This window comes from Leucopleurus acutus (assembly GCF_964270905.1).
Source record: "Leucopleurus acutus genome assembly, chromosome: 21".
Taxonomy (NCBI): Eukaryota; Metazoa; Chordata; class Mammalia; order Artiodactyla; family Delphinidae; genus Leucopleurus; species Leucopleurus acutus.
In genome coordinates, this window is record NC_139163.1 from 28,331,223 (window position 1) to 28,338,386 (window position 7,164).

A 7,164-nucleotide genomic window follows, 5' to 3' on the forward strand; every position below is an offset into this window, starting at 1 on the left:
GATCTTTCTTCTCATTTCTATTTCATCTTATTTCCCAATCAATCTCAGCTTAAAATTAACCTGGGTTAGCACTTCACACAACACTCACCTTATATGAAATTCTATAGGTCGTCCTTCGATCCACATTGTAGAGGTACTCAATAGTGTTCATTCTAATGCTACTTTCAATGAAATCTTATCCTTGACATATTGAGACTACAAAATACTTTGACTACAAAATACTTTGCATTTATAGATCTTGTTGAATTCATGACTGTTACCTACACAGCAGCAAATCATGAAAATTAGAGTTGGAAAATCTTATTAGGACTAAGAGTCCATCCCCAGAGGCTGTGTAAGAATGTTACTTATAATTCAAAATTTATTAAGCCCCCAAAATGCACTAGGCTCTTTACAGAACAAAAAGCTGGACAAAGTCGGAGCCTAAGTTATTTACAATAAGGCACCAGCACCTTGTTCATTTTTCTCTTTAAAGGACTCCAGAAATGGGACTTCGAATGTTCTCCACAAACAACAATTCTATGGCTTGATAAATTTTTCTGATGAGAAGTTTATTCCTGGTATCTAAAAGAAGCTTAATTCACCTTATGCCAATTAATAATCAGGAGTGAAATAAACCTACCTATGAACCTAGAACATGAACCCTGGGAGTAACTTCTTTTAGAGTTTCTCTCAATTTCTTTTCCTATCTTGAAGCAGGACAGAGGAAAACCAATTCACGACAAATATTTGTTTACATATTTTATAATAATTGAATAGCTGAATAATGCTTCCATGCTCTTTCTTTTCTCTCTCTTTTGATAAAAGTACAATTTGTAACTATACCTGTCACTTAATACAGTACATTACACAGTATTTGACACATGATCCGCATTCAATAACTTTTTGTTAAGTGGATATATAAGACAGTTTTTTCAATAACATATGATTGAGGTATGTTTGACTTATCTTTGTATTGTTAGACTGAGAATATGAGGGAAATATACTAATACTTTGAGTATTCACCGTGCTTTATAAAATCCACTGGTTCAAATACACAGTTCTTTAGTGAACCTCTAAGATATATAGATTCCCAAGACATAGAGTGTAAGTTAACTAACACTCAAACCAGGAATTTTTTTTTTTTGCCAGTTATGTATTTATAGAAAGATAATCCCCTGGGTTTAAGTAGATATGTACATACTAATGCGAACAAACTTAAAAAATACAAACCCTTGGATCATAAAGGGGCTGCCGGGAGCCCCTCTATCCTTCCCCCTCACCCAAGGGCAGAGGGCGTGAATCTGTTTTTTAAAAATTATCAGTTTTGGCCATCCCTGCAGCAACAAGCACGAAGCTGGGTGATTACCCACAAGGTGAGAGTTCCCACTCTCTGAACTCTATGTATCTCCTATAATTAGGGTTACATGCTTTCTTGTTCTGTATTTTTACTAGTATATTGGGGCAAAGGAGGGGGCTCCCTCCTGAAATGGGTCAAGAAATAATACAGACACGTTTACAAAGTGGGGGGAAAGTGTCATGTGCTGTAGAAGCAAAAGACAAGACAAAGGCACACAGACGCCAGGGAAATACCCAGTTCCCACACTGCTATGGGAGATATGGTCCAGCCCAGGTCCAGGCCCTTAGGTTCTTCGTTCTATTCACCCCCTATTTCTTTGGTATTGTCAGAAGACAAGACTCAGTTCCTGGGTGCTGGTGGAGGAGGGACAGTGGTTCCAGGGCTTCCTATAAGTACTGAGTAAACAATTTGAGCTTAAAATTTTCCCTTTTTTAAATATTTAAAAATAAATCAAACTCCATCCTGTGCTGTACACAGCCCTTTTGACTCCCTGACATTGATTTGCGGAAAGAGAGGAGGTGTCAACGCTGGAAGGGCGTCCTCACTTTCTTCCGCCGCTTCGGTTTGGCTTCTCCCTTGGGTACTGTGCTGTTGGGCTTGGAGGCTGCAGTGGTCCCAGGGCCCAGCTGAGGAGCTGCAAAGAAGTTCCCTTTGGACGTCTGGCCTGGGGGTACTTGAAAGATCTGGCTCAAGAAATCCTGAAGGTCAGCAGGACGGGCACCTGGGGTAGCTCTCTGCCACCCACTGGTGCCTGGCATCCGTGAACCAAATGAGATGTGATAGGGGACCCGGCGGGTATCTGGGGAGATTCCCACATGCTGGCATCCAGCCCACTCTGTGATGTCATACACCTTTCTATCCATCAGCGCAAAGTAGGTGATCTTGAGGCCCAACATGCTCGACTCTGCCCCAAAGTCTCCTTCCTCAGCACGATGCAGCCTGTTACACCCAGCGCAGTACCTGGAACTCTCAGGTTCCTGGTCCGTTGCAAACCTCCTATGCTTTCCCTGGCATCGGCTGCACACCATAGTATTCATTGCTTCTTTGAGGTCATCCTGCAGCTTGGACAGAAACTCATTCACTGACCGGCCCAGCTCATTCTCTGCCATTTGCTTCATCTCATATTCCTTCCGTCTTTCAGGGTTGCTGACAATGTCCCAGGCGCCCGCAGAACCTTGAGGGCCTCTTCAGCCCGGGGATGATTATTTTTGTCAGGATGAACCATCACTGCCGGCTGCCTATAGGCCTTCTTCAGTTCAACATCCGCGGCTGTGGCTTCAACCCCCAGCACATGGAAAGGCTTTAGCTCATCCTCAGGAAGCCCAGCCATGGTCCACAGTCGAGCCACTTCCTCTTCAGGCTGGCAGTAGCGACCACTAGCTACAGGTGCATTCCCCTGCCTATTGGTCCTCTGCTTGACCCAAGGCAACTCCAGCCAACCCCACTGAACTATTCTTACCAGCTGTTGCCATGGCCTGCTGTCTCTCAGCAGAATCAGGCACCGCTGCCAGGTGGGAGAAGCCAGCCAAGAGAAGAGCCAGGTGGCTTTACCCCTCCAGCCTAACTGATCACTCAGTCCCACCAGAAACCGCCAGCCCAACTGTAGACAGCCCCCAAAAAGGGCCAGAGCTGGGAGCAGCAAAGCACCCAGTAGCCTAAGAAAACGGGTGAACAGCACTGCCCCATAGCAAAACCCTTGGCTCGGAAATTGGGACATCACCTGGGCCCCGACCCCCAGCCGCCCTGCCCAGACTCCCACCCAGACCCAAAAAAGGTCCAGATCACTGCCTTTCAGCTGCCTGCGTGCATAGATGAGACGGCCACAAGTTTCCACGTACTCCCCACTAATACCAGCAGTTCGATCAGCCACCAGAAGCCTGCCTGTCCAAGCTGACGCACCCACACTCCCAGTCCTCTGCGCTTATCTGCCCGACTCCGGTTCCGGCCCAGCCGATGTCGACCAGGGGATCTGGGATCTCTGCGTCCACCCTCCCAAGTACCCTCCCTGGCTGGAATGCGGTGCCGTTGTCTCCGGAGCGCAGGTTTCCTTCCACTGGGCACACATGAAAAACCTCTGGGAAACTTAAGAGGTTCCTCCTCATCACATTCCTCTTGCAACTCTTCATCTTCCCCCAAAGCCGGAGAGGTACAATGGTGGCAAAAGTTGCTAGAAGAGCTGTCTCCTCCCTCAGAACAAGGCCCTTCAGGGATTCCCTGGAAGTTACAAGCAGATGGAATGGAAAGAAAAGCAGGGTTCCCATCCTCCTGGTACCCAGCCTCATTCTCTCTTGAGAGTCCCTGGCCCACTCCTGACTCTTCTGAAGATGCCTCACTCTGAGCAGGTCCTCTCCATCCCTAGGGACGGAGTGGACCCCTCGGAGGGCCGTGGCTTGGATCTGACCAGTGGGCTGGATTTGGGGGCTGTGCGTACTTAGGACTAGAGTGCGCTGTGAGGCGGCGGGTACCATTGTGAGCCGGCCCAGCCGAGTCCCTGAGTCCTGAGAATGCAAGTATTTCAGGGTCCACAGAGGGTCCTAAAGTCCTGAGCGAGCACCCCCACTGTGGTGGGCTCCACACAACCCTCCTTCTCCGGGGTGCTTCCGGGCCGTGACCCCAGGGCTTCCTGAGGATTTTAAGTCACAGCCATCATGGTAAGTTCTGAGGCCGAAGAGCGGAGGTAACTCCTCCCCCTCGAGCAGGTGGGTGGAGAGCCAGGGGGAGCTAGAGAGCAGCCCCCACCCCCGGCTCCGCCTCCAGTTCACTCCACACCAGGAGTTTCGATTCTCATTCATTTTGACTGAAATATACCAATGTCTACTGGGTGAGGAGAGGTGATGGGAATTATCAAGCAAACTAGTCTCTTTTTTTTTTTCTCTTTCACTGAGTTGATTGAACTGAGAAGCTGTTGGTCTCAGACACAGACTTATTATTTAAATAAACAAGGAGATGCTATAGAAACTGTATAGCCAGTTGATGAACTGAATATATTATTGCATCTCATGACTGTTTCAGTGCCAAGATCCATGTATTCAATGCAAATACCTCCGGCTGCAATTTATAATCCATTCTCTCATCTTGGCTCCAGAAATAGAGTGATGATTATATTGTACTTAACTCCAAGATATTTTTAAAATCTCATGGTATTTGCCGTATAATAAATGAGACACTGATCCTCAATTCTCCCGTCAAAGGGAAAATGGACACTGCTCACAACCTATCACAGCCTTTCTCATATCTCCCTTACTACATCCTTACCCTGACCTAGCAGGTGATACATGGAGATGTGTCATTAAAGTATTTGCCTGAAAACCAAAATATTTGTCCTAAAGCAAATCTAATATTCTGAAATCTACAGCCACAGGAGGTGAAGAAACAAAGTGTGAAAATATTTGCATTTGAAAGTACAAAGATCTTCACTATTTAGATTAAATGATAAGCAATTGCGATAAAGCTTCGATGTGTTAGAAGCCTTGTTAGGAATGTACCGATGGGAGAAACCTGTAACAGCTCTGGTCTGCTAGTCACAGGCATGTGCTCTTAGATCTGCTACAAACTAACCATGTGACTTCAGAAACAACACACGTGCCTATTCTTAGTCTTAGTTCATTTGCTTGTAAAATAAAAAGATTGAACTAGATTATTCCCAGGGTCTTTGCTGCTAAGAAATCCCATGGTTTTTTTTTTTCTATGCTTTAAAAATATTTTACAGATCTTAATATGAAACAGGATATGATTTGATTCTTGATATCCTAACTATATACAATAAAAATCTGATATGACATTAAACATCCATAAGGTAAATATGAGTAATGCCATTCCTTACTGGGCATTGACATTTAACCCTTGTCACTTTTTCACAGCCCTGTAAGGACTGCATCGGTGTGTTGACTTCACAGATGAGGAAACTGAAGCTGAAAGCAAATAGAGAATTTACTGTGTCACACCGTCTACTAAAAGGTGGAGCTGGCGTTAGAAGCCAGGTCTAACTGTAAAGCTTGTGCTTTACATCACACCAGGATGAATCAAGCAACAAATTAGAGTCTGGTCCTGTATTTCCAATTTCCACTTTTCTATTCCAGGAACCACTGGAACATAATAATGATACCTAATATACATGAGTCTTTCCACTGTACTAAACACTGTTCAAAGCACTTTTGTGTGTTATGTCATTTAAATTTACAACAATCCTAAAGGGAAACAGGAGGACAAATGGACAGAGAGGTCAAAGTCACAGATGTAAATATGAGAGTTAAGATTTGAATCCCTGTGTCTAATGTTAGAGCTTTACACAAGACAGCTCTGGGTTTTAAACGGAAGTTCTTTCTTAAGCAAGTAGGGAAAATGCTTACAAAGCCAGGTTACTTCATTGTTATTTGAAAGAAAACCACTTCTTGGTGTCAGTCTTATTGTGGATCTAACTTTCAGGTATATCCAAAAGTAGAGTATTTTGTCAAATCACTGCTCTCATGCCTCAGGTGCTCAAAAACATTTCCATCTGTTACGGCTGCGCATCTCCCTGCTTTGCCCCCTATTTTGACTTCAGTATTTATGTCTAACCTGTTCCCTTTCCGTATGTAGCCTGTGAAGGGTGCCAGAAAACTCTAATAGGTTTTTTTGTTTGTTTGTTTGTTTTTGGCCGTGCCACGTGGCTTGCGGGATCCTAGTTCCCTGACCAGCCAGCTGACCAGGGATCGAACCCGCGCCCCCTGCAGTGGAAGTGTGGAGTCCCAGCCACTGGACCGCCAGAGAAGCCCCTCTACTAGGTTTGTGTGGACCATCTCAATAGTGAAGATAGCTTCAGTATTTTCAACAGTTGCGTATTTAGTAAGTGATACATAATTTTACATGTGTGAGATGAATCATACTTTAATGCATTTTAAAGTACAGGAACCAAGAAGTAAGTGTATATATATAAAGACGAGACTCTTGTTCTCTTTTCATATGTATCTGCACTGGGTTCTCGATTTTTTTCACATATCAAGTTGTTGTAAATGTTGCCATAGCAGAAAAATTTAATGTTTGGGAAAGACCATTTCTTAGGTTTGCTTTTTAAGGAAAAGAGTCGTTTCAAGCCCTGCTGACATGTCACTCTTCAGTGAGATTTGCATTTATACTAAACATGGCCTGACGTATCATCTTCACGGTCTTCTATGACCTGGAAATGCTAAATTGTTCATTTCCGCAGAAGGGTTATGCTTCTGGCTGTGACACAGTGAATAAATCCATCATACATCTGTCAGAAAGTAGTATCCCAATTTAGATTTCTTAACGCAAGCAGTCATACTGTGTCCACAGATAAAAACTGACATGAAAGAAAACCAGTATTGACTGAATTCATCAAAGGTTTCCTTTCACCATCTTCAACCAACCCGCTCATGAAATGTACCCACTTTGCTGGGCCAGATTGTATATGTTAGGATAGTCTGAAAGGTCATTTGGCCCCTGAGAATATTTTCGCCTTACACAGTGAAAAGTCAGGTGGCATTTACCCCTATTACCTCCTTAATGTAATAAATATTGGCCACTGATCTTGACTGTTTAGCCTCCGAAATGATAAAACCCTAATCCTAACCCTAACCCTAACCCTAATACCTCCGCAGCTCCACAGAACTGCTCGTTTTAGCTGCAATGCTCACACTCACTTTTCTCTTTCAAACCTTTGCATAAACATCACTTTCTCTGTGAGGCTTGATCTGATCAGATCATTTTAACCTACCCTCTCTATCTCTTCCCAATTCATTCTTCTCAACAGCGCTATTACATCTGATGTCCCATACATTTTGCTTGTTTTTAGTGCTCCCCACATGAATATATGAATTCCATAA

General features: G+C 44.1%; 1 pseudogene across 1 annotated transcript; it reads right to left on the reverse strand.

Annotated features, from left to right (window-relative positions):
* Positions 1-1,860: 1,860 nt before the first annotated feature.
* Positions 1,861-4,131, reverse strand: LOC309977498 (dnaJ homolog subfamily C member 14-like; annotated as a pseudogene). Its single transcript has one exon. The product of its transcript is annotated as a dnaJ homolog subfamily C member 14-like (transcript).
* Between the last annotated feature and the right edge of the window lie 3,033 nt (positions 4,132-7,164).